The sequence below is a fragment of the Anabrus simplex genome, chromosome 8, assembly GCF_040414725.1.
Source record: "Anabrus simplex isolate iqAnaSimp1 chromosome 8, ASM4041472v1, whole genome shotgun sequence".
NCBI lineage: Eukaryota > Metazoa > Arthropoda > Insecta > Orthoptera > Tettigoniidae > Anabrus > Anabrus simplex.
In genome coordinates this window covers 35,944,856-35,970,457 of record NC_090272.1, presented here as the reverse complement: position 1 = coordinate 35,970,457, position 25,602 = coordinate 35,944,856, and the positions used below count along the sequence as shown (strand labels likewise).

General features: G+C 43.5%; 22 non-coding genes across 22 annotated transcripts; 14 read left to right on the top strand and 8 right to left on the bottom strand.

Moving 5' to 3' along the window:
- The first annotated feature begins 15,570 nt into the window (after positions 1-15,570).
- TRNAD-GUC (transfer RNA aspartic acid (anticodon GUC)) lies at positions 15,571-15,642 on the top strand. Its single transcript has one exon. It is a non-coding gene; the product is annotated as a tRNA-Asp (tRNA).
- A 107-nt stretch (positions 15,643-15,749) lies between these two features.
- Positions 15,750-15,821, top strand: TRNAD-GUC (transfer RNA aspartic acid (anticodon GUC)). The gene has a single exon. It is a non-coding gene; the product is annotated as a tRNA-Asp (tRNA).
- A 665-nt stretch (positions 15,822-16,486) lies between these two features.
- On the bottom strand, positions 16,487-16,558 carry TRNAE-CUC (transfer RNA glutamic acid (anticodon CUC)). Its single transcript has one exon. It is a non-coding gene; the product is annotated as a tRNA-Glu (tRNA).
- Positions 16,559-16,753: 195 nt separating this feature from the next.
- Positions 16,754-16,825, top strand: TRNAE-UUC (transfer RNA glutamic acid (anticodon UUC)). Its single transcript has one exon. It is a non-coding gene; the product is annotated as a tRNA-Glu (tRNA).
- Positions 16,826-17,728: 903 nt separating this feature from the next.
- On the bottom strand, positions 17,729-17,819 carry TRNAY-GUA (transfer RNA tyrosine (anticodon GUA)). The gene is given in 2 exon segments: positions 17,729-17,764; positions 17,783-17,819. It is a non-coding gene; the product is annotated as a tRNA-Tyr (tRNA).
- A 132-nt stretch (positions 17,820-17,951) lies between these two features.
- On the top strand, positions 17,952-18,023 carry TRNAD-GUC (transfer RNA aspartic acid (anticodon GUC)). The gene has a single exon. It is a non-coding gene; the product is annotated as a tRNA-Asp (tRNA).
- Positions 18,024-18,130: 107 nt separating this feature from the next.
- TRNAD-GUC (transfer RNA aspartic acid (anticodon GUC)) lies at positions 18,131-18,202 on the top strand. The gene has a single exon. It is a non-coding gene; the product is annotated as a tRNA-Asp (tRNA).
- A 665-nt stretch (positions 18,203-18,867) lies between these two features.
- On the bottom strand, positions 18,868-18,939 carry TRNAE-CUC (transfer RNA glutamic acid (anticodon CUC)). The gene has a single exon. It is a non-coding gene; the product is annotated as a tRNA-Glu (tRNA).
- Positions 18,940-19,134: 195 nt separating this feature from the next.
- TRNAE-UUC (transfer RNA glutamic acid (anticodon UUC)) lies at positions 19,135-19,206 on the top strand. Its single transcript has one exon. It is a non-coding gene; the product is annotated as a tRNA-Glu (tRNA).
- Positions 19,207-20,109: 903 nt separating this feature from the next.
- On the bottom strand, positions 20,110-20,200 carry TRNAY-GUA (transfer RNA tyrosine (anticodon GUA)). Its single transcript is given in 2 exon segments — positions 20,110-20,145; positions 20,164-20,200. It is a non-coding gene; the product is annotated as a tRNA-Tyr (tRNA).
- A 130-nt stretch (positions 20,201-20,330) lies between these two features.
- Positions 20,331-20,402, top strand: TRNAD-GUC (transfer RNA aspartic acid (anticodon GUC)). Its single transcript has one exon. It is a non-coding gene; the product is annotated as a tRNA-Asp (tRNA).
- Positions 20,403-20,509: 107 nt separating this feature from the next.
- TRNAD-GUC (transfer RNA aspartic acid (anticodon GUC)) lies at positions 20,510-20,581 on the top strand. The gene has a single exon. It is a non-coding gene; the product is annotated as a tRNA-Asp (tRNA).
- A 665-nt stretch (positions 20,582-21,246) lies between these two features.
- On the bottom strand, positions 21,247-21,318 carry TRNAE-CUC (transfer RNA glutamic acid (anticodon CUC)). The gene has a single exon. It is a non-coding gene; the product is annotated as a tRNA-Glu (tRNA).
- A 195-nt stretch (positions 21,319-21,513) lies between these two features.
- TRNAE-UUC (transfer RNA glutamic acid (anticodon UUC)) lies at positions 21,514-21,585 on the top strand. Its single transcript has one exon. It is a non-coding gene; the product is annotated as a tRNA-Glu (tRNA).
- Positions 21,586-22,488: 903 nt separating this feature from the next.
- On the bottom strand, positions 22,489-22,579 carry TRNAY-GUA (transfer RNA tyrosine (anticodon GUA)). The gene is given in 2 exon segments: positions 22,489-22,524; positions 22,543-22,579. It is a non-coding gene; the product is annotated as a tRNA-Tyr (tRNA).
- A 130-nt stretch (positions 22,580-22,709) lies between these two features.
- Positions 22,710-22,781, top strand: TRNAD-GUC (transfer RNA aspartic acid (anticodon GUC)). Its single transcript has one exon. It is a non-coding gene; the product is annotated as a tRNA-Asp (tRNA).
- A 107-nt stretch (positions 22,782-22,888) lies between these two features.
- On the top strand, positions 22,889-22,960 carry TRNAD-GUC (transfer RNA aspartic acid (anticodon GUC)). Its single transcript has one exon. It is a non-coding gene; the product is annotated as a tRNA-Asp (tRNA).
- A 665-nt stretch (positions 22,961-23,625) lies between these two features.
- TRNAE-CUC (transfer RNA glutamic acid (anticodon CUC)) lies at positions 23,626-23,697 on the bottom strand. Its single transcript has one exon. It is a non-coding gene; the product is annotated as a tRNA-Glu (tRNA).
- Positions 23,698-23,892: 195 nt separating this feature from the next.
- Positions 23,893-23,964, top strand: TRNAE-UUC (transfer RNA glutamic acid (anticodon UUC)). Its single transcript has one exon. It is a non-coding gene; the product is annotated as a tRNA-Glu (tRNA).
- Positions 23,965-24,867: 903 nt separating this feature from the next.
- On the bottom strand, positions 24,868-24,958 carry TRNAY-GUA (transfer RNA tyrosine (anticodon GUA)). The gene is given in 2 exon segments: positions 24,868-24,903; positions 24,922-24,958. It is a non-coding gene; the product is annotated as a tRNA-Tyr (tRNA).
- A 130-nt stretch (positions 24,959-25,088) lies between these two features.
- Positions 25,089-25,160, top strand: TRNAD-GUC (transfer RNA aspartic acid (anticodon GUC)). Its single transcript has one exon. It is a non-coding gene; the product is annotated as a tRNA-Asp (tRNA).
- A 107-nt stretch (positions 25,161-25,267) lies between these two features.
- On the top strand, positions 25,268-25,339 carry TRNAD-GUC (transfer RNA aspartic acid (anticodon GUC)). The gene has a single exon. It is a non-coding gene; the product is annotated as a tRNA-Asp (tRNA).
- Positions 25,340-25,602: the final 263 nt, after the last annotated feature.

Sequence of the window (25,602 nt, the reverse complement as noted above, 5' to 3'; positions counted from 1 at the left end):
GAGTAGGCCCGTAACTTGGCAGGGTGGGCTCGCGACCACGGACCCTTAGGTGAGTCTCCAAAGCGACTTCAATTTATTAATATATATATTATATTTCACCCCCCTACCGAGGGGTTCTAGGAGCGTCTTGCTCCCACAGTACTTTTTCCACATAGTAGGTTATATTTGTACGCCCCCACCGCAAAGGGGGCTGAAGTTGAACTTTAAAAAATCCGAAGTGTCAGTATTCATGTCAGCGACCCCGAAATCTATGGATTCGACACTATTTTCGATTATTTGTATATATCACTCCCCCCCTCGCCACAAAGGGCGTGAAAATGAAAGGCCTCCACACGTAATACCGTGCGAGTTGAAATAGAACGAAAGTTGACCAAGGGAGGTCGAAAAGGATAGATGAAAGTGAGAAGCCTAGCACAAGGAAACAGAAGCAATGTCAGGACTCAGCTAAGGCCCCGCGATCGCCAACCCATACTCCCTACTTAACAGCCCCTGAGGTTGCTTGTAGTCGCCTCTTATGACACGGCATCATGATAGCACTCGAATTCGACTGCGACTGACAGTAGTAAAGGGAACGTGCCATTATAATGAAAATACCTTCCCTATTTCCAGTCATAGTGTAGTTGGGGAAGTATCATGAAATCGCAGGTGGCCTTGGGTGTTAGCAATCAAAAACGTGATGGACTTTTTCCGTTTTAATGCCAGGCCACCGTGTGTACTTCCAGTCGCTGTCGAGTTGGAGAGTTCCCATTACAATGGGATATCTTGTTTCCTTTTTCCAATGATAATCAGTTGGGGAGTTTTAACTATAATGGCAAGCGGACTTGTCTACCGACAGTATTAGTCCAATTGGGGAGTTCGAGTAGAAGTCAGAGTCGAGTTGGGAGTTTTAATTATAATGACAGTTCTGCTTACTTATTTTTTTGCTATTTGCTTTAGGTCGCACCGACACAGATATGTCTTATGGCGATGAAGGGATAGGAAAGGCCTAGGAAGTGAAAGGAAGCGGCCGTGGCCTTAATTAAGGTACAGCCCCGGCTTTTGCCTGGTGTGAAAATGGGAAACCACGGAAAACCATCTTCAGGGCTGCCGACAGTGAGGCTCGAACCCACTATCCCCCGATTACTGGATACTGGCCGCACCTAAGCGACTGCAGCTATCGAGCTCGGTTGCTTACTTAGTGCCGGTCACAGTCGAGGTGGAGGGTTTCCGTTATTACGGTAGATCATTTTTGCTATTCCCAGTCAGATGAGTTGGAAAGTTTCGGTTAGAAAAGAAGGCCCATTTGTCTACTGTTAGCGAAATGTATTTAGGGTTCTTCAATATAATGGCAGGCCCACTGGTGGGCAGGCGGTCACAATCGAATTTCAAGGTTCCCATTATCATTATAGGTCGTCTTTGCTATCCCCAGTCACTGTTGATTTGCGAAGTTTTCATTGAAATGGCATTTCCGCTTGCCTATGGCCAGTTAGTATCAAGTTGGCGACTTTTCATGACAATGTCAAGCCTTCTTGCCTGTTACCAATCAAAAATGTGTTCGGGCGTGTGGGTTATAAAAGTAGGTCCCCTTGCTACTGCCAAACCCAGTCAATTTGGGGGTTCCCATGATAACGGCAGATCTTCTTTCCTATTTCCGGTTATCGTGTTTTGATTATATTGCCAGGCCCCCTTGCGTATTGGCAGTCACAACGAAGTTGGACAGTTTTCATTGTAATATTATTCCAGTTTGTCTACTGCGAAAAACATTGAGTTGAGGAGTTAAAATTATATTGGCAGGCCCCCTTACCTTCTGCCAGTCACAACCGACGTGGGGTATTTTCATTACAGTGGCAGATCCTCTTGCCTATTGCCAGTCACAGTCGAGGTGGAAGGTTCCCTACCGCTACAGACAGTAGATTTGAGCAGCTTTGGTTATGATGACAGCCAACGGCCGTAGCCGTGTTGAAGCACCGGATCCTGTGAGATCTCCGAAGTTAAGCAACACTGGACGTGGTCAAGATTTGGATGGGTTGCCACGCGCTGTTGGGTGGGGTTAAGGGAATGGAGGAGCGGAAAGGGACTGGCCACCCTACCGTACGTAAACTCCGGCTCAGGCACACCTCTACGGAGGTTCGGACCTGCCTTCGGGCAGAATACACCCTTTAGTTATGATGTCAGGCATACTTTCTCTTATTGCCTGTCACAATGGACTTGCGCAGGTTTCATTATAATGGCCGGCCCACTTGCCTATCGATAGCCACAGCCCTCTTTCCTATATTCAGTCATAGTGTAATTGGCGAGGTTTGGTTATAATGGTAGTCCCGCTTGCCTACTGCGAGTCAGAATCGAGTTGAGGAGTTTTAATTATAGTAGCAGTTCCCCTTGCCTACTACCAGTCACATTCAAAATGGGGAGTTTTCATCATCAATGCTGGTAGAGTTTACCAGTGCTAGTCACAGTCGAGTTTGAAGTTGCTATTATAACGGCCGATCTCCTTTCCTATTTCCAGTCATAGTCGAATTGGGAAGGATTTTTATAATAGCAAGCCCCTTACCTACTGCAATTCACAATCGAGTTGAGGAGTTTTAATTATAATAGTACTCCCCCTTGCCTACCACCAGTGTCAATCAAGCTCGAGAGTTTTCATTTTAAGGGCAGACCCCCTTACCTAGGGCCAATCGCAGTCAATTCGGAGAATTCCCATTTTAACATAGGTCTTCTTCCCTATTCCCAGTCAGTGTCGATTTGGCCAGTTTTCATTATGTTGGCATGCCCCCATTTCTACTTCCAGATAATCAACAGTGTGCTTGGAAAAATTAAGTAACACTGATGATCTTCCCATAATTAGGAGTCTATTCGTTTATGGGATCAATTTCATTTAATTTGTCACCAGTACACGTACTGAAGCGAAGGAAGAACAGAGTCATTGAAGAACCTCTTGATAAACAATGTTTCGTGTTTTATTTTCTGGTGCACATATAAACAGGGACTTGCTGCTGCTGACTCGGGAACATGCGACGTACAGTTGCCCGTGGGAAAAGCAGGGTGATCTGAGGTCAAGTCCAGCAATACTCAACGTCTGGCCCTGGGATTTATTAATAGTCATCGCAAAGCAGAGGCTGACTGGAAACTGCAGACGCTTGAACTCAAACGGGTAGTTGGTTGGGATTAGTGGTATCCGCGGGATAAGAACTGACTCTCCTTCACCGCATCCAGTCATGATAGTTGCCTCTATCACATGTTTGTGGAGGGCGTTTACCTGAAGTCTTGTCCCATTGCACAAATTAGGTGGGCTGAGATTGCGCATGAGTATGATTGGTGCGCCGATCTTTAAGGTAATTTTGTGCGATGGAAGCCCCGGAGCCGTTATAGAATTCAGGAACTCAGGAGGATAGTGAACTGCGTCGTCAGAGTTGATTACTTCATTGACAGACGTATAAACTGTCTCCTCGCCGTGGAACATTGTGAGGATAGTCGAATTAATGTACGCCGCTTGTTCATTAGTTGGAGTTAAGATAGCTCTGCAGCAGAGCCATGAGATGGGTTTGCTCCTAATATTTTCTACGTCCGGGTACACCGATGAAATGAGAGCTTCAAGGTTAGAAAGCGACAAACAAAATTCATCAGAAAGAGTAATGATCCCGTTACTGTCTCCCAGTGAGCCGTTCCCAATCGACAACAATATTTCAGTGAATGTATGTATGTTTTCATCACCACCTAGATGTACCCTCATATTCTGTGTCAGAGACAGTTTTTTGATATTTGGCCAAAGTGATGATCTCCTTAATGAAGCGTTCACTTCATCTGCTCTGCTCCCTCTTGGAACAACCGGTAACGTTTGACGAAAATCACCAGAAAAGAGGATAGGGACACCTCCAAAGAAGTTATCACTGTTTCGGATGTCCCGCAGCGTTCGGTCAACTGCTTCAATCGCCTTTCTGTGAGCCATAGTGCATTCATCCCAAATTATAAGACTGCAGTCTTGCAGAACCTTGGATATGTTACTTTGTTTTGTGATGTTACATATTGGTGACTCTGTGCAGTCAAGATCTATAGGCACTTTAAACATCGAGTGAGCAGTTTTGCCACCGGGTAAAAGAGTGGCTGCGATCCCCGAAGAGGCTACTGCTACAGCAATCTTACTATCCTGTCTGATCTTAGACAACAGTAAGTTAATCAGGAATGTTTTTCCAGTTCCGCCCGGAGCGTCTAAGAAAAACATTCTACTTTCCTTATTTCTAACACAGTTTAATATTTCCCGATATACTACAGTCTGTTCATCTGTATGTTTTGGTTCATTTAATAGAACAAAAGACCTTAACGCTTCTTTATTGTAATTTGTTTCCCTGAGATAGTCAGCATTTAACGTTTGTAAGATCTGAGGGGAAGGAAGGCCGTAAATGTTCAAAGGCTGACCGCCAATCGATAGAACGTATTCTTCGAGGTCTTGAAGACATCTGTCTTCCACATGGGCGATCATTTCATGAGCAGTACCGTCGTTACAGGGGGAAAGTTGTCGTAAGAAATCTTCTGCTAGGCTCTCCTTATATTTGTTCCACAGATCCAACGGATCAGAGAGACTGCAAAAGACTAACAATATGCCAAAAAGCCGGCGAAGTTTTGCTGGGCTTTGTGAAACTATCGCCTCCTTCAGTGTCTCTTCCCATTGAGAGTCATCCAGGAGTAATCCATGGGCTTTGCATGCACTCCGATATGTAGGGTGAAGTATGCCATTGACGGTGCGAAGGTCAGTGAAGGATGTTGGTCCCCTGACAGTGAACAGAAGCATGCGTAAATAGAAGCACTCGGAATTATTAGGATGGACTGCATACACTCGGCTAATTACGTGCTGCTTTCTAACGCCCGAAAATGCTACCACAGGTACTCCTTTCTTTCTTCTTACAAATGTACCTTGCTGTTTGTTATACGTATAGTAAGAGGGAACGTCTTCATACAACAGTGTCTTAGCAAAATCATCTGTCTGACATAAGTTAAAGAATGCCATTAAGGTGGTGTTACGTGGATTTTCTACTATGTCATGAGCCGTTTCTGCAGTAAAGACAATTCTTTGAAAATTTTGTAGATGAACATCTAAATGCATTACTGGAGGATACCTTTCATGGATAGGAAATGAAAGAATTCGCCAAACTGCTTCTGAGCTGGATATGTACCTTCCGCTCTGATACTGGCACACTTCATCATTTTTGTCTTGCAAACCTAAGACTGCCTGATCGCTTCCTTTGTTGATGTACTTACAGATGTATTTGATGGACTTAACACTGCTACAGTATTCAACATTGATGTGTGTTTTGAATACCCTAGACAAAACAGGACAGTATGGCACTATCCATCTATTATCCACTTCCATATCCTGTCCATTTATCATAAGGCGTGCAGTGAAGCCACCCATAGAAGGAATCCTGCGCTTGTAGGATGGGTACCCATCGTTCCCTGTGACAGTTTCATTGACGAATGCTCGTGGGTATCGTTTTGAGCATCGTCCACCTTTCATACATGGTGAGCCTACGTTGAAAGATCCGCATGGTCCATGGACCATGTGACATTTAACTATGTTAAAAAGCTGTGGATCTTTATCAGGATCTGGAAATTCAGCACTAATAACCTTATCAATATCGACGGGTCGTATCTTGTCCTCAAGCCATAATAATATGTGGGCGTGAGGCAAGCCACGCTTTTGCCATTCAACAGAGTACATAAAACAAAGAGTTGGCCCAAATATTTGTTCTCTGGTTAGTAAGTCCATGAGAGATTTTAATTTCATGTGAAATACACGTGTAATAATGTCGTGACGATCATTCGCTGACTGACCATTATATACGGCATTACCAATTTCTTCCCATTTTGGATTAGTTGTAGCTGTAATAAAAAGATCTGGACATGAGTATTTTCGCACATAACAGAGTGCATCTTGAGATCGCTCGTGCATATATCGGGGTCCTCCAGTGAAAGTGGACGGTAAAATGACTAACCGTCCCAAATCTGCCATGTTACCCTCGTCCTTCCTCAGGGCGTCTTTAAGGTGAATGTAGCTCTCAGCCCTTAATTCCCTTTGGTGTGTTCTGATATAGACTAACCTTTCAGTCTCTATTTTAGCATACATGTCTACCCAGAACTGATTGGACAGTTGACGGTAACAATGTAAGTAGTTTACCTCGCCTTGTCTTATCATTATACGATAAGAATAAAACTGAAGAGAAGATGTTTTCTTGAGAGGGGTCTTTAGTTCTCCGGTTCGTGGGTCTACGTGGTACAGTAGGAAGTGGTAGCCATCATCTCCACGAGGGAACATCAGGGGATATTGAAGAGCGTCGTATGATCGGTGGGTTTCAGATATTCGTCTCAGGCCCTGGTCTCTTGTCCGAAGCACGATGTCTCGCTTATCACATTCGTGTCCAACCAATATGACAGCTATCTCGTTTGTTGTCGGCTGATTATAACAGCCTCTGTGCTCACCAGCAGGAACTCGGTCGGCGTGGATCACAATCTTGTGGGTGTCACCGTCCGGCATTGTCTCTAGAGTTGTCTTCAGTTCCTTGACATATGGGTTCACATCATGTAACATGCCCTGCAAATCATTAACTAAATGGGTTTTTAAATTTGGTATTATTGCTGTTCTTTGATCTACCTGTGCTTTGTGGTCTGCAATGAAATATATTTGAAGATATTTAGAATTTTCATTGTTTGCAGGGAGAAGTGAACCTATTAAGTGGTATACTTGTCCTTGAATTTTGAATGTTGGCATAAAATTTCCTTCCACTACTTTAGTAGCTCCGAAGCTTGTCATTTGGAATGCGCTGTTGTAGGCTCGCACAAATTGAAGAAAATGGCGAGTCAGTATGCGTCCCATTTAACAGAGAAATAAGAAGTTCCGGTAGAGGAGTTAGATGATTTAATTTAATTTTTCCGGAAGAGCAGCACATTCCCTCTGGCTCTTGCTTCCATTTGAGAGCCCTACAGAAAGGGCACACTTTACTCAAAGACCCTATATGGGCTCTTGGATGGTAGTCGATAAGAGGGTTATAAGCAAATGCACTTCGCTGCTTTTCATGCCATGGAATCATATTAGGACACCTAGATTCAATTGACGTTGAATGTAATTCTCTAACATTGGCATGTCTCACTCTATCTTCATCTAACCGTCTGAGATATTCATCAGTGGTCTCTGATGAACGTCTTTCTGCTGCACGTTGTCTTTTCTCTTCCTGCTGGACATTTTGCATTTCGTTTAACGATGCGTAGGTACTTCGTCGTTGTGTTAACGCCTGAGAATATTCCTCCGCACCTAGGTTTTCGCGTGTGAGGGAATGGTGCTCTCTGTCATGCTCCATTCGAGCCATCCGCTGATCCTCTGATTCTGTTTCTCTTAAACGCATCTGTCTAAATCTTTGCGATCTGAGTATTGCCTCGCGGTCTGAAGCAGTCTCAGAAGCCCTAGATGTGGACTGGCGTGCTCTCTGTGAGCGAAGCCTGGCCTCGCGCTCAGAAGCAGTCTCCGAATCACGGTCAGTGCTCTTCCTCAGTCTGTCTGCATTGAGTCTGGCTTCGCGGTCTGAAGCAGTCTCAGACGCCCTAGATGTGGATTGGCGTGTTCTCTGTGAGCTAAGCCTGGCCTCGCGCTCAGAAGCACTCTCCGAATCACGGTGAGTGCTCTTCCTCAGTCTGTCTGCACTGAGTCTGGCCTCGCGGTCTGAAGCACTCTCAGACGCCCTAGATGTGGACTGGCGTGTTCTCTGTGAGCTAAGCCTGGCCTCGCGCTCAGAAGCACTCTCCGAATCACGGTGAGTGCTCTTCCTCAGTCTGTCTGCACTGAGTCTGGCCTCGCGGTCTGAAGCACTCTCAGACGCCCTAGATGTGGACTGGCGTGTTCTCTGTGAGCTAAGCCTGGCCTCGCGCTCAGAAGCAGTCTCCGAATCACGGTGAGTGATCTTCCTCAGTCTGTCTGCATTGAGTCTGGCCTCGCGCTCAGAAGCACTCTCCGAATCACGGTGAGTGCTCTTCCTCAGTCTGTCTGCACTGAGTCTGGCCTCGCGGTCTGAAGCAGTCTCAGACGCCCTAGATGTGGACTGGCGTGCTCTCTGTGAGCTAAGCCTGGCCTCGCGCTCAGAAGCACTCTCCGAATCACGGTGAGTGCTCTTCCTCAGTCTGTCTGCATTGAGTCTGGCCTCGCGGTCTGAAGCAGTCTCGGAAGCCCTCAATATCTTAACTTTTTTAGCTTTTGATATGGACCGTCCAATGTTAATTCGCTTCCTAGCAGGCATGGTCAAAGGAACAGTCACAAAAGTGTCGAAACCCAATCAGTAACTCTGTAATGGGCAGCAAAGTGCATGTGGTGGTGATTATTTTCTGTTGGTGACGGTGGTGTTGGTGATTATTGTTTTAACAGGACGTACAACGGGGCAACTATCCTCTATTAACACTAATCAGAAGAAAACTGAAAGAGATCCGATACTTCGAAGAATGAAGTTATCGGCAAAATAAAGGGAAGGGCCGCAATGAGCTCGAAAATATCAAAAACAGAAACCCCTCCCAGAGCAGAAACTGGGAAGGCAGAAAGTACTAAGGGGTAATAGTCAACAAAATAGAGGTAGTTGTGATTATTGTTTCGAGAGGTAGTACAAATGCGCAACAATCTTCTGTTAACACTAATCAGAACGAAATATGAAGAGATGCGATACTTCGAAGAATAAAGATATCGGAAAAGGAAGATAAAGTCCACAAAGGGGTTAAAAATCGCAATCAGCAACAGAATTGAAATGGCCGTATTGCTGATTGTTTCAAAAGGAAGGACAACTCCTCAACAATCCTGCCTTATCACTAATCAGAACGAAATTGAAAGAGATCCGATACTTCGAAGAATGAAGATATCGGCAAAAGAAAGGGAAAGGCCGCAAAATGCTTCCAAATAACAACCACAAACCCCGCCCAGAAAAGAATTTCAGATGCAGTGGTTCCCAATGAAATTAGAGTATCCGAAAATTTCTAAAGTGGAAATAAATTAACGTACCGTCGCAACACTTCTGAAACAGGAAACAATATTTCAGATATTTTTAAACGCAATAACTGACATGAACACTCACATAGATATGTTAACAATCTCAGTTAGAAAGTAACAATGTAATACAGAGAAGAACTAAGCGCCACCAGTGTGAATACCATTAAGCAGTCAAGTTCCTTTTGCTCAGAGCAATATTGATTTCGGTTACGCTTATCGACATGGATGATATAGACTGCTGAAGCTGACCGAAGTAGCTGTTGCCTGTGACTCACGGGTGGCCCAGATTGGTTGCGCAGTAGTGTCGTAGGACAGGTATCCTAATTAGGATAAAACCTTCAATACTGGTATTTTGAAGGTTTATGATGAGCCGAAATTATTATGTTATTATATTTATGTTTCGTGTCCATGGACGTATAACGTGCGGACGTACGGCACACAGATTTCCAATATGGCGTCAAGGAACAGCACCATTAGATCTCTGATGTAAAACATGTATAAATTCTATGTAGATTGTTTTAGAGAGCGATTGTTTTCTTTTTTGTATTCCGAGAGAGGCACTGAATGTTTTCTTCTATCTGACAGGATAAGTTCGTAGCGATAATAAAGTTGCTTTTAGAATACGTAAAAGTGTTCTCGTGTGATATTTTTATTGCGTAAAATAGAAAATCGCATATAGAGAACGACAGTAGATGTTGGTTTTCCCCACAGGAGCACCGTGACTGTGTAGCACACAACCGCACGTGTATCTTATTTCTTTGTTTATAGCTGTCTCTCTTATAAAGGAAAGATTTCCATGTAACATCTGTACGTAATTTCTTTCCTTATATTGCTGTTGGTGTATATAGTGACCTACTGTATTTTGCGTAGCGTGTGCATCGTAGTTCGTTTCTGTGAACCGCCTGTTGCGTGGTGAAGGTGGGAGGGGGGGGGGGAATACATCCGGGTTATTCCCTGCCTGTCGTAACAGGTGACTGAAATCGCCCCAGGGGTCCTTAACTTGGCAGGGTGGGCTCGCGACCACGGACCCTTTTAGGTGCACTTACTTATGCCACGCTCCTCACTTTAGCTCTATTATCCGAACTTCCGTGGTCTATTCTTGTTCTTTGCAGACTCCGACGGCATAAGAACATTCGAGGCCTCATTTCCACGCCCTTCGCGGATAACTTAATTTCGGAAGAGTCGGATTCCTCCATTTTTGTCACTGATTACTGTTAATATAGGATGGTTGCCCCGTTGTAGTTCCTCTTGAAACAAAAATCAGCACCATCACCACTCTCTTCTCTCATCCGACTTGTGTTCTTATGTTTGAGAGATCTCGGGAGTTGGCCCAATTTTAAGATCGTATGCCGTTCCTGAGGCCAACCGAATGTGGAGGATTGTATTGAACAATTACGCCTTCCTGCTGGGATTCAATCAATCAATCGATCAATCAATCAATCAATCAATCAATCAATCAATCAATCAATCAATCAATCAATCAATCAATCAATCAATCAATCAACATACATACGGAGTAATTAAGGAAGAAAATAATAGTTAAGAAATCTGACATTAATGGAAAATAGATTATAATAACTGAGGAGAGCCGGATGACGACAAATATGTAAATACCAAGTGAATGTATTGCTCTTACTTATGCCCCTCAATAAATTATGCTGGTGTGAGTTATGGATATAAGAAAGCCGTAACAGAGGAGCAAATTAGGCGCAGGGATTCTTAGGTAAACATATAAGATGACTAATGGTGTTATTACTGAAGCTGTTCGAGAACGGTTATAGGCCTAACCTCCAACGATATTCCGCCATTATCCCGCAGAATGGCCGATTGACACCTCTCTTGTTATTCTACCGCCCCCACCCACAGGGGGACGTTGTCGGTCTGTCGGTCACTCAATGCAGAGCATGGTACCAGCAGAAAATTGTAAATTTCTCCGTCATGTGAAGAGTAAGGTAAATTATGAACATAACGAAAGTTGTTTATAATGAAGAGACGTTTCACGTACGGTAAACGAAGTTTACAGAAAATCAATAGTATAAGAGAAAAAGGAGGAAAACCATTCTGGTTTTCCTATAAACCCCCCATCTATTGTAATATTTTAAAATGATATGCACATAGAAACCTTCCCCGGGATGAGCATACTCTAAATATGAAGTTTGGTTGAGATCTATTTAGCCGTTTCGACGTGATGGCTTTCGTATAAACACCCCGTGTATTGAAAGATTTTAAAATGATATGCATATCGAAACCTTCCCCGGGATAAGTATACTGTAAATATGAAGTTTGGTTGAACAGACAAACAGACAGACAAACAGACAAACATACAAACAGACAAACAAACAAACAGACACGAAACGTAAAAACCACCGATTCGGTCTTGAGTTGACCTAAAACGGATAAATATCTGAAAAATTGGCAAAACAAAAGAAATTACAGACAGCGGACCCCCTACAATTTTATTTATATAGATAATTTCGCTGCTGTAGAATCCTGGAGCTGACGTTGCCATGGTACGGTATTCTACATTGTATTCGAATATCGAAGTAAATAGTGTACATGCAGTAAATAAGATAGTTTTAAAATTGCATGTCTCTTAGCGTTATCCGAGAAAGAGCATGGGGAGGTCCCCGTACGTTTCCAATGTAAAGTGTTTGTTACGGATTTGTGATATAACGGCAGGCTCACTTGCCTACTGGCATTCACAATCAGGTTGGGAAGTTTACATTATAATTGCAGGCCCCATTGCCTACTATGCGGACAGAATCGATTTGGGGAGTTTTCGTTAAAATGGCAGCCCCCCTTTCCTACCTCCAGACAGATTACAGTTTTTATTATAATGGCAGGCAATTACCCTACTATCACTCGAAATTGAGTTGTGCAGTTATCATTATAATGACAGGCCCCTTTTCCTACTGCCAGCCAGCGTACTGCCAGTCACACCAAGTTGGTGAGTTTCCATCAAAATAGCAGGCCACTATGCCTAATGCCAGTCACATTTTAGATGAGTACATTTCTTTATAATGGCGGGCACCCTTGCCTACTGCCAAACACAATCGGGTAGGGGAGTTTTAAACAAAACTGCATGCTCACTTACCTTCTGCAAGTCAAATCGAGAAGGGAACTATTCATTACAATTGTAGGCCTTCCTTACTAATGACAGTTACACAGGAGTTGGAGAAGGAACCCTTTCCTACTGCCAGTCAAAGTCGGTGTGGGGAGTACTGATTACAATAGCAGACCGACCCTTTCTCGATCGCTAAATCGACATCAGTGAATATATATAGATCGACATACGAAAGTATATGCGTGTTTACAATATTGAAGACCTTCATTTACAGATTAACTGCTACTAAACGTACGTCATATCGACAAAGGATTATACCATAAGACACGCCGGATTTAGTGGCCTAAATGGCTGGTCCAATGATATGTCATCTATTCTTGGGTCAGATTTAGAAACGTGGAACAGGGTAAAGGTTTTGTAAGATCATCTCACATTACATTACTTTTCGGATAATAATGTGACAGCTACATACGTAGCATTTGGCTCACATATGGCTACTGAGTGGGCCAATTTTCGTGAAGAGTTTGATGATTCTGTATTTCATATAAGTAATTGAAAGTATGAATAATGCATGTGAAAATTCCAAATTGACTTAACATCGATTAATAGAGAAAAATCAAACGTAAAAGGGATACAGATACGGCATAAAGTCATAAGACCAAGGTTGTAGATCATTCCAAATTGAACGGAGATTGTGCAATCCGTTACGTGATAGGAATTTCCGAAGGTCTGCACCATCATTAAAATTGCCTGCATATTTCGATATTCTTCGGGGATAAAAAATGAAAAATTTAATGATATAGGATTTTTCATTCGTTACAGGCTAAAACGTATAATTTTGTCAAATTTCAATTATCTTCTTATTCTTCTGGCAGATTATGCCACAATGTGGATTTTGGGCGAGGCGGGTAAAAATTAGGACTTTCAGGAAATCAAAAATTATGGAGATTGTTATTATTACCCCTTAAACGGAAAGCTGTACGAAAATTTCGCCAAAATAGTCAGTGTAGAGGTACACAGTCGTTACGATTTGATTTATGTAGATAAGGAATCTGCTCCATGTAAAACACCTTTTGGGCTATGTCCGCTGGACTTAACCTGCAAAAGTGACCATTCATGATATCTCCCTTATTAATCCTCCTGACGAAAAAATGCACATGAAAAAAAAGGTTTAGAGGTGGAATTCCATCAGGTTTGGTCGATTTCCAGTCAGGTTGGTCTTGTTCTGTATATATTGTGGAAGAGTAAAATCACCATTTTGGTTCCTTATAAACCGCCAGTCCATTCCGGAACATGAAATGTTATTTACGTTTAAAACCTACCTTTGGACAGGTGGATGCTAAATATAAATTTTGTCTCGAATGTCTTCAGTAGTTTTCAAGTTGTAAGGAATACGCTTTACACGCACCCGCTCGTGAGTTAAGTCCGATGGGACTTGTACAGAAAAACGGTCCTTTAATGATATCTCCCTTATTGATCCTCGTATCGAAATGATGCACATGAGAAAAAAAGGTTTAGACATTAATTTCTACCAAGGTAGGTAGACTTCCATAAACTTTTGTTGTGTATATTTTTTGGAAGTGCAAAATCACTGTTTCGGTTTCGTATAAACCCCCAGTTAGTTCAGGGATTTAGAAACAATATTTGCCCTGAAACCTATCAAGGACAGGTGTATTCTAAATACGAATCTTGGTGGAAATGCATCCAGTAGTTTCTAGCATTCACGTACATACGGCGTAATTAAGGAAGAAAATAATACAGTTAAGAATGTTGAAACTAATAGAAAATGGATTATAACTGAGGACAGCCGGATAACGACAAATAAATAAATGCCGTGAGTTATGGATATAATAAAGCGCTAACAGAGGAGAAATTTAGGTTCAGTGATTCTTAGGTAAACAAATATGAAGATGACTAATGGTGTTATTACTTAATCTATTCGAGGGCGGTTATAACCTCCAACGATATTCCGCCAATATCCCGCAGATGAGCCGATTGATGCCTCTCTTGCCATCTACCCAAGGAACAACCACGAATTTAAAAGCATGATGAGGACAATGGCAATACGTTACTTCCCTACTGGCATGCAGTCAGAGACGTTGCCATGGTAACCTGTAGGTTCGTTCTCGGTCTGTCGGTCACTAAATGCAGAGCATGATACCAGCAGAAAATTGTAAATTTCTCCGTCATGTGAAGAGTAAGGTAAATTATGAACATAACGAAAGTTGTTTATAATGAAGAGACGTTTCACGTACGGTAAACGAAGTTTACAGAAAATCAATAGTATAAGAGAAAATAGAGGAAAACCACTGTGGTTTTCCTATAAACACCCCGTCTATTCAAAGATTTTAAAATTATATGCATATCGGAACCTTTCCTGGGATGAGTATACTCTAAATATGAAGTTTGGCTGAGATCTATCCAGCCGTTTCGACGTGATGGTGGGAAAACCACTCTGGTTTTCCTATAAACCCCCCGTATATTCAAGGATTTTAAAATGATATGCATATCTAAACCTTCCCCGGGATTAGTATACTCTAAATACAATGTTTGGTTGAGATCCATCCAGCCGTTTCGACGTGATGGTGGAAAAACCATTCTGATTTTCCTACAAACCCCCCATATATTCAAATATTTTAAAATGATATGCATATGGAAAACTTCCCCGCGATGAGTATCCTCTAAATATGAAGTTTGGTTGAGATCTATCCAGCCGTTTCGACGTGATGGTGGAAAAACCATTCTGGTTTTCCTATAAACCCCCTGTCTATTCAAGGATTTTAAAATGATATGCATATCAAAACCTTCTCCGGGATGAGTATACCCTAAATATGAAGTTTGGTTGAGATCTATCCAGCCGTTTCGACGTGATGGTGGAACAGACAAACAGACAGACAAACAGAAACAATTTTATTTATATAGATTTTTACACTCGTTCTTCACCCCCTTTCCATCCCCGCCCAAAGGAGTCCTATGAGTGCCTTACACAACAGTATATTTTTTTCCCAGATATTAAGTCTTATTTGTACCTATTTTGGTTGACAGCTATGCCCAAACGTACATGCATAATCTCACTGCTCTAGAATCCTGGAGCTGACGTTGCCATGGTTACGGCAGTTCCCGATTCCTAGAGCAGGGGTAGTGTGGTGCCAATATCTCCGTAACGGTTGGTTTTAGGGCCTTAAAACATGGTTTTCGGGCCCGTAGGGCTTACCGAGTTTTGTTCTTTGCGTCAAGAGGATTAAATTGAGCTTTGTCTCGTCCTTATACGACAAATTCGATATTTTGCCTATAATAGTATAAGAGAAAATGGAGGAAAACCGTTTTTCCTATAAAACCCCCGTCTTTTCAAAGATTTTAAAATGATATGCATATCGAAACCTTCCCCGGGGTCAGTATACTCTAAATATGAAGTTTGGTTGAGATCTATCCAGCCGTTTCGACGTGATGGTGGAACAGACAAACAGACAGACAAACAGAAACAATTTTATTTATATAGATTTACGACGATCAGATGTCCTCGGTAGTATAGTGGTCAGTATCCCCGCCTGTCACGCGGGAGACCGGGGTTCGATTCCCCGCCGGGGAGGAATTTTTAACATATTGAGATAAAGGAATTGTGGTTGTTGGTGCACTAATACGCATCTCTTGTAACTGAATAAAGGAAAGAAATGAGACGAGATGAAGAATTTTGTATCCTCGGTAGTATAGTGGTCAGTATCCCCGCCTGTCACGCGGGAGACCGGGGTTCGATTCCCCGCCGGGGAGGTATTTTTGAAATCCTCAGGGAATTGGAGAATCAAATAAAGAAGACTTCAAATGTGAGAAAAATGACAGTTGAGCTCTTTTCAGATTGTTAGCCGATACTCAGAGAAATGCGGTAGCAATCATCATAATCATAACTGTGACCGCATTCAGGTATTTTCGTCTGCTGTCATGTCAGTTTCGACGTTCCGTTGTGCAATAACAGATGGCAGAGGAACGCGATGTGTGGCTGGGGGATCTTTCGTACGACATATAGTGCCGAATGGAAACCTATCTAACAAACACAGGAATACCGTTGCTGGGGTTGAAGCCACGATCATGGGATCTCTTCCACTGATCCACTGAGTTGTTGAAATTAGGTTCATTGTGTACTTACTCGTTTCTCAAGGAGCAAAACCCCTTAGAAACACTGATCATAAGAGAACAAGGACACATTGCGGCTCTTCCATGAATGAAGCTACCGTACTGGAAAAAGAAAGAGAACCTAATCGAAGGAGATCCAAGTCTAGTTTCCCCTTTCACCACGTGACTGTTCCATGTAATCACTACATTTGACATTACATATTCAGAGTTCACTTTCAGTACGGTCTCATCGTGAGTTCTAAGTTACAGTAATTGTTCTGCTCCGAAAAAGTGTTAAAATAAACAAAGAATGGATAAAATAAAATTTCCGGTACCGGGAATCGAACCCGAGCCTCCTGGGTGAGAGCCAGGTATCCTAGCCACTAGACCATACCGGACACAGCGCAAATTTAGAAACAAGTCAAACGCTGAGTGGCGGGAGTTAAGGGCTAAAGTTATTTTTTCTCTTCTCAAACGTGCGAATGACCACAAGAGATCTGTTTTGCTTGCTTCTAATAGGCGACCATTTAAAACTGCAGACCAGTTGGTGTATTGAACAAGTCTCGTGACTGTCTCAAAACATAGCCGTCGTCTCCGGTATGGTCTAGTGGCTAGGATACCTGGCTTTCACCCAGGAGGCTCGGGTTCGATTCCCGGTACCGGAATAGATTTTTGAAGCAAGATTAGGCTGCGCGTAGAAAATCTATTCGACATGGACATGGACAGCAGCTATCAACTCAACACAGCTACAGGCCTGTACTGTACAGCAAACCGCGCGTGCGCAACCGGCCGATTACTACTGCTCCGAATGTGATTTCACGTTTTCACCCTCCTAGGGGGCAACGACCTGTCTACGTCCGTCAGGCGACGAGATGTGGCGCGGTGAATGTGAGAAGGGTGCGTGCGGTCTTGGACAATATAAGACACTGTACCGGCATTCGCCATACTGAGGAGTCATTAGGCCACATTTTATTTCTTTTAACTGCTATCATTTTGTTTGAAACCAAATGGATCATTGATCCTGACTAGCTCGGGGAAAGTTCGCATGGCCTTGAATTGCATGAAATGGCGAGCGGAAGAAAGGTCGTATTGTGCCGAGAAGACAAGAATAGCTAATAGCGTAGGGAAAATAGTTCCAGTTTAGAAGCATGCATCCACTGTGCAACCTTATTACTAAACAACATCGCGGGACGTGGGCAATTGGCAAGTCTCTCGACAGTTCTCGACCACTTGCGATGCGGTTCCTTTGCCTGCCGTATTTAGAGTTCGTACTGAGTAGTTCTTGATTAGAAGGTTAATCAGATCCTCATACTGTGGTAATTTGTTATATGGCAAGTACTCAACCTGAAGATGAACTGGATTCTCAAGACCTAGTCAGTACCCGTACATAAGTTTTCTAGTTCACAATCTCAAAGTCGTTTGATCCTCAAGCGTAGTAATCTAACTACCAGTAACACATTTCACGTAATGTAACTTAGCGGAAATAACGTTACCGGTGTGTTATTAATGATATGTGAACGACACTGTAAAGTAATGTTCCCGAAAGAGGTAATTGATTGTAAAATATCTCCTCCGGGCCGGATTTGAACCAGCGACCTATGGATGTCTGATGACTTTCTCCTCTACAGTCCACCGCTCTACCAACTGAGCTACCAGAGGCGATGTAGGTGAGTACTGAACTGTCATGTGTTGCAAAAAAAACACAAGTAGTTGTTCACGGCTCATGTTTTGAACGGTGTTGAATTATGTGCAGTGCTAAAGAAAACAATTCAGATTTACGACGATCAGATGTCCTCGGTAGTATAGTGGTCAGTATCCCCGCCTGTCACGCGGGAGACCGGGGTTCGATTCCCCGCCGGGGAGGAATTTTTAACATATTGAGATAAAGGAATTGTGGTTGTTGGTGCACTAATACGCATCTCTTGTAACTGAATAAAGGAAAGAAATGAGACGAGATGAAGAATTTTGTATCCTCGGTAGTATAGTGGTCAGTATCCCCGCCTGTCACGCGGGAGACCGGGGTTCGATTCCCCGCCGGGGAGGTATTTTTGAAATCCTCAGGGAATTGGAGAATCAAATAAAGAAGACTTCAAATGTGAGAAAAATGACAGTTGAGCTCTTTTCAGATTGTTAGCCGATACTCAGAGAAATGCGGTAGCAATCATCATAATCATAACTGTGACCGCATTCAGGTATTTTCGTCTGCTGTCATGTCAGTTTCGACGTTCCGTTGTGCAATAACAGATGGCAGAGGAACGCGATGTGTGGCTGGGGGATCTTTCGTACGACATATAGTGCCGAATGGAAACCTATCTAACAAACACAGGAATACCGTTGCTGGGGTTGAAGCCACGATCATGGGATCTCTTCCACTGATCCACTGAGTTGTTGAAATTAGGTTCATTGTGTACTTACTCGTTTCTCAAGGAGCAAAACCCCTTAGAAACACTGATCATAAGAGAACAAGGACACATTGCGGCTCTTCCATGAATGAAGCTACCGTACTGGAAAAAGAAAGAGAACCTAATCGAAGGAGATCCAAGTCTAGTTTCCCCTTTCACCACGTGACTGTTCCATGTAATCACTACATTTGACATTACATATTCAGAGTTCACTTTCAGTACGGTCTCATCGTGAGTTCTAAGTTACAGTAATTGTTCTGCTCCGAAAAAGTGTTAAAATAAACAAAGAATGGATAAAATAAAATTTCCGGTACCGGGAATCGAACCCGAGCCTCCTGGGTGAGAGCCAGGTATCCTAGCCACTAGACCATACCGGACACAGCGCAAATTTAGAAACAAGTCAAACGCTGAGTGGCGGGAGTTAAGGGCTAAAGTTATTTTTTCTCTTCTCAAACGTGCGAATGACCACAAGAGATCTGTTTTGCTTGCTTCTAATAGGCGACCATTTAAAACTGCAGACCAGTTGGTGTATTGAACAAGTCTCGTGACTGTCTCAAAACATAGCCGTCGTCTCCGGTATGGTCTAGTGGCTAGGATACCTGGCTTTCACCCAGGAGGCTCGGGTTCGATTCCCGGTACCGGAATAGATTTTTGAAGCAAGATTAGGCTGCGCGTAGAAAATCTATTCGACATGGACATGGACAGCAGCTATCAACTCAACACAGCTACAGGCCTGTACTGTACAGCAAACCGCGCGTGCGCAACCGGCCGATTACTACTGCTCCGAATGTGATTTCACGTTTTCACCCTCCTAGGGGGCAACGACCTGTCTACGTCCGTCAGGCGACGAGATGTGGCGCGGTGAATGTGAGAAGGGTGCGTGCGGTCTTGGACAATATAAGACACTGTACCGGCATTCGCCATACTGAGGAGTCATTAGGCCACATTTTATTTCTTTTAACTGCTATCATTTTGTTTGAAACCAAATGGATCATTGATCCTGACTAGCTCGGGGAAAGTTCGCATGGCCTTGAATTGCATGAAATGGCGAGCGGAAGAAAGGTCGTATTGTGCCGAGAAGACAAGAATAGCTAATAGCGTAGGGAAAATAGTTCCAGTTTAGAAGCATGCATCCACTGTGCAACCTTATTACTAAACAACATCGCGGGACGTGGGCAATTGGCAAGTCTCTCGACAGTTCTCGACCACTTGCGATGCGGTTCCTTTGCCTGCCGTATTTAGAGTTCGTACTGAGTAGTTCTTGATTAGAAGGTTAATCAGATCCTCATACTGTGGTAATTTGTTATATGGCAAGTACTCAACCTGAAGATGAACTGGATTCTCAAGACCTAGTCAGTACCCGTACATAAGTTTTCTAGTTCACAATCTCAAAGTCGTTTGATCCTCAAGCGTAGTAATCTAACTACCAGTAACACATTTCACGTAATGTAACTTAGCGGAAATAACGTTACCGGTGTGTTATTAATGATATGTGAACGACACTGTAAAGTAATGTTCCCGAAAGAGGTAATTGATTGTAAAATATCTCCTCCGGGCCGGATTTGAACCAGCGACCTATGGATGTCTGATGACTTTCTCCTCTACAGTCCACCGCTCTACCAACTGAGCTACCAGAGGCGATGTAGGTGAGTACTGAACTGTCATGTGTTGCAGAAAACACAAGTAGTTGTTCACGGCTCATGTTTTGAACGGTGTTGAATTATGTGCAGTGCTAAAGAAAACAATTCAGATTTACGACGATCAGATGTCCTCGGTAGTATAGTGGTCAGTATCCCCGCCTGTCACGCGGGAGACCGGGGTTCGATTCCCCGCCGGGGAGGAATTTTTAACATATTGAGATAAAGGAATTGTGGTTGTTGGTGCACTAATACGCATCTCTTGTAACTGAATAAAGGAAAGAAATGAGACGAGATGAAGAATTTTGTATCCTCGGTAGTATAGTGGTCAGTATCCCCGCCTGTCACGCGGGAGACCGGGGTTCGATTCCCCGCCGGGGAGGTATTTTTGAAATCCTCAGGGAATTGGAGAATCAAATAAAGAAGACTTCAAATGTGAGAAAAATGACAGTTGAGCTCTTTTCAGATTGTTAGCCGATACTCAGAGAAATGCGGTAGCAATCATCATAATCATAACTGTGACCGCATTCAGGTATTTTCGTCTGCTGTCATGTCAGTTTCGACGTTCCGTTGTGCAATAACAGATGGCAGAGGAACGCGATGTGTGGCTGGGGGATCTTTCGTACGACATATAGTGCCGAATGGAAACCTATCTAACAAACACAGGAATACCGTTGCTGGGGTTGAAGCCACGATCATGGGATCTCTTCCACTGATCCACTGAGTTGTTGAAATTAGGTTCATTGTGTACTTACTCGTTTCTCAAGGAGCAAAACCCCTTAGAAACACTGATCATAAGAGAACAAGGACACATTGCGGCTCTTCCATGAATGAAGCTACCGTACTGGAAAAAGAAAGAGAACCTAATCGAAGGAGATCCAAGTCTAGTTTCCCCTTTCACCACGTGACTGTTCCATGTAATCACTACATTTGACATTACATATTCAGAGTTCACTTTCAGTACGGTCTCATCGTGAGTTCTAAGTTACAGTAATTGTTCTGCTCCGAAAAAGTGTTAAAATAAACAAAGAATGGATAAAATAAAATTTCCGGTACCGGGAATCGAACCCGAGCCTCCTGGGTGAGAGCCAGGTATCCTAGCCACTAGACCATACCGGACACAGCGCAAATTTAGAAACAAGTCAAATGCTGAGTGGCGGGAGTTAAGGGCTAAAGTTATTTTTTCTCTTCTCAAACGTGCGAATGACCACAAGAGATCTGTTTTGCTTGCTTCTAATAGGCGACCATTTAAAACTGCAGACCAGTTGGTGTATTGAACAAGTCTCGTGACTGTCTCAAAACATAGCCGTCGTCTCCGGTATGGTCTAGTGGCTAGGATACCTGGCTTTCACCCAGGAGGCTCGGGTTCGATTCCCGGTACCGGAATAGATTTTTGAAGCAAGATTAGGCTGCGCGTAGAAAATCTATTCGACATGGACATGGACAGCAGCTATCAACTCAACACAGCTACAGGCCTGTACTGTACAGCAAACCGCGCGTGCGCAACCGGCCGATTACTACTGCTCCGAATGTGATTTCACGTTTTCACCCTCCTAGGGGGCAACGACCTGTCTACGTCCGTCAGGCGACGAGATGTGGCGCGGTGAATGTGAGAAGGGTGCGTGCGGTCTTGGACAATATAAGACACTGTACCGGCATTCGCCATACTGAGGAGTCATTAGGCCACATTTTATTTCTTTTAACTGCTATCATTTTGTTTGAAACCAAATGGATCATTGATCCTGACTAGCTCGGGGAAAGTTCGCATGGCCTTGAATTGCATGAAATGGCGAGCGGAAGAAAGGTCGTATTGTGCCGAGAAGACAAGAATAGCTAATAGCGTAGGGAAAATAGTTCCAGTTTAGAAGCATGCATCCACTGTGCAACCTTATTACTAAACAACATCGCGGGACGTGGGCAATTGGCAAGTCTCTCGACAGTTCTCGACCACTTGCGATGCGGTTCCTTTGCCTGCCGTATTTAGAGTTCGTACTGAGTAGTTCTTGATTAGAAGGTTAATCAGATCCTCATACTGTGGTAATTTGTTATATGGCAAGTACTCAACCTGAAGATGAACTGGATTCTCAAGACCTAGTCAGTACCCGTACATAAGTTTTCTAGTTCACAATCTCAAAGTCGTTTGATCCTCAAGCGTAGTAATCTAACTACCAGTAACACATTTCACGTAATGTAACTTAGCGGAAATAACGTTACCGGTGTGTTATTAATGATATGTGAACGACACTGTAAAGTAATGTTCCCGAAAGAGGTAATTGATTGTAAAATATCTCCTCCGGGCCGGATTTGAACCAGCGACCTATGGATGTCTGATGACTTTCTCCTCTACAGTCCACCGCTCTACCAACTGAGCTACCAGAGGCGATGTAGGTGAGTACTGAACTGTCATGTGTTGCAGAAAACACAAGTAGTTGTTCACGGCTCATGTTTTGAACGGTGTTGAATTATGTGCAGTGCTAAAGAAAACAATTCAGATTTACGACGATCAGATGTCCTCGGTAGTATAGTGGTCAGTATCCCCGCCTGTCACGCGGGAGACCGGGGTTCGATTCCCCGCCGGGGAGGAATTTTTAACATATTGAGATAAAGGAATTGTGGTTGTTGGTGCACTAATACGCATCTCTTGTAACTGAATAAAGGAAAGAAATGAGACGAGATGAAGAATTTTGTATCCTCGGTAGTATAGTGGTCAGTATCCCCGCCTGTCACGCGGGAGACCGGGGTTCGATTCCCCGCCGGGGAGGTATTTTTGAAATCCTCAGGGAATTGGAGAATCAAATAAAGAAGACTTCAAATGTGAGAAAAATGACAGTTGAGCTCTTTTCAGATTGTTAGCCGATACTCAGAGAAATGCGGTAGCAATCATCATAATCATAACTGTGACCGCATTCAGGTATTTTCGTCTGCTGTCATGTCAGTTTCGACGTTCCGTTGTGCAATAACAGATGGCAGAGGAACGCGATGTGTGGCTGGGGGATCTTTCGTACGACATATAGTGCCGAATGGAAACCTATCTAACAAACACAGGAATACCGTTGCTGGGGTTGAAGCCACGATCATGGGATCTCTTCCACTGATCCACTGAGTTGTTGAAATTAGGTTCATTGTGTACTTACTCGTTTCTCAAGGAGCAAAACCCCTTAGAAACACTGATCATAAGAGAACAAGGACACATTGCGGCTCTTCCATGAATGAAGCTACCGTACTGGAAAAAGAAAGAGAACCTAATCGAAGGAGATCCAAGTCTAGTTTCCCCTTTCACCACGTGACTGTTCCATGTAATCACTACATTTGACATTACATATTCAGAGTTCACTTTCAGTACGGTCTCATCGTGAGTTCTAAGTTACAGTAATTGTTCTGCTCCGAAAAAGTGTTAAAATAAACAAAGAATGGATAAAATAAAATTTCCGGTACCGGGAATCGAACCCGAGCCTCCTGGGTGAGAGCCAGGTATCCTAGCCACTAGACCATACCGGACACAGCGCAAATTTAGAAACAAGTCAAACGCTGAGTGGCGGGAGTTAAGGGCTAAAGTTATTTTTTCTCTTCTCAAACGTGCGAATGACCACAAGAGATCTGTTTTGCTTGCTTCTAATAGGCGACCATTTAAAACTGCAGACCAGTTGGTGTATTGAACAAGTCTCGTGACTGTCTCAAAACATAGCCGTCGTCTCCGGTATGGTCTAGTGGCTAGGATACCTGGCTTTCACCCAGGAGGCTCGGGTTCGATTCCCGGTACCGGAATAGATTTTTGAAGCAAGATTAGGCTGCGCGTAGAAAATCTATTCGACATGGACATGGACAGCAGCTATCAACTCAACACAGCTACAGGCCTGTACTGTACAGCAAACCGCGCGTGCGCAACCGGCCGATTACTACTGCTCCGAATGTGATTTCACGTTTTCACCCTCCTAGGGGGCAACGACCTGTCTACGTCCGTCAGGCGACGAGATGTGGCGCGGTGAATGTGAGAAGGGTGCGTGCGGTCTTGGACAATATAAGACACTGTACCGGCATTCGCCATACTGAGGAGTCATTAGGCCACATTTTATTTCTTTTAACTGCTATCATTTTGTTTGAAACCAAATGGATCATTGATCCTGACTAGCTCGGGGAAAGTTCGCATGGCCTTGAATTGCATGAAATGGCGAGCGGAAGAAAGGTCGTATTGTGCCGAGAAGACAAGAATAGCTAATAGCGTAGGGAAAATAGTTCCAGTTTAGAAGCATGCATCCACTGTGCAACCTTATTACTAAACAACATCGCGGGACGTGGGCAATTGGCAAGTCTCTCGACAGTTCTCGACCACTTGCGATGCGGTTCCTTTGCCTGCCGTATTTAGAGTTCGTACTGAGTAGTTCTTGATTAGAAGGTTAATCAGATCCTCATACTGTGGTAATTTGTTATATGGCAAGTACTCAACCTGAAGATGAACTGGATTCTCAAGACCTAGTCAGTACCCGTACATAAGTTTTCTAGTTCACAATCTCAAAGTCGTTTGATCCTCAAGCGTAGTAATCTAACTACCAGTAACACATTTCACGTAATGTAACTTAGCGGAAATAACGTTACCGGTGTGTTATTAATGATATGTGAACGACACTGTAAAGTAATGTTCCCGAAAGAGGTAATTGATTGTAAAATATCTCCTCCGGGCCGGATTTGAACCAGCGACCTATGGATGTCTGATGACTTTCTCCTCTACAGGCCACCGCTCTACCAACTGAGCTACCAGAGGCGATGTAGGTGAGTACTGAACTGTCATGTGTTGCAGAAAACACAAGTAGTTGTTCACGGCTCATGTTTTGAACGGTGTTGAATTATGTGCAGTGCTAAAGAAAACAATTCAGATTTACGACGATCAGATGTCCTCGGTAGTATAGTGGTCAGTATCCCCGCCTGTCACGCGGGAGACCGGGGTTCGATTCCCCGCCGGGGAGGAATTTTTAACATATTGAGATAAAGGAATTGTGGTTGTTGGTGCACTAATACGCATCTCTTGTAACTGAATAAAGGAAAGAAATGAGACGAGATGAAGAATTTTGTATCCTCGGTAGTATAGTGGTCAGTATCCCCGCCTGTCACGCGGGAGACCGGGGTTCGATTCCCCGCCGGGGAGGTATTTTTGAAATCCTCAGGGAATTGGAGAATCAAATAAAGAAGACTTCAAATGTGAGAAAAATGACAGTTGAGCTCTTTTCAGATTGTTAGCCGATACTCAGAGAAATGCGGTAGCAATCATCATAATCATAACTGTGACCGCATTCAGGTATTTTCGTCTGCTGTCATGTCAGTTTCGACGTTCCGTTGTGCAATAACAGATGGCAGAGGAACGCGATGTGTGGCTGGGGGATCTTTCGTACGACATATAGTGCCGAATGG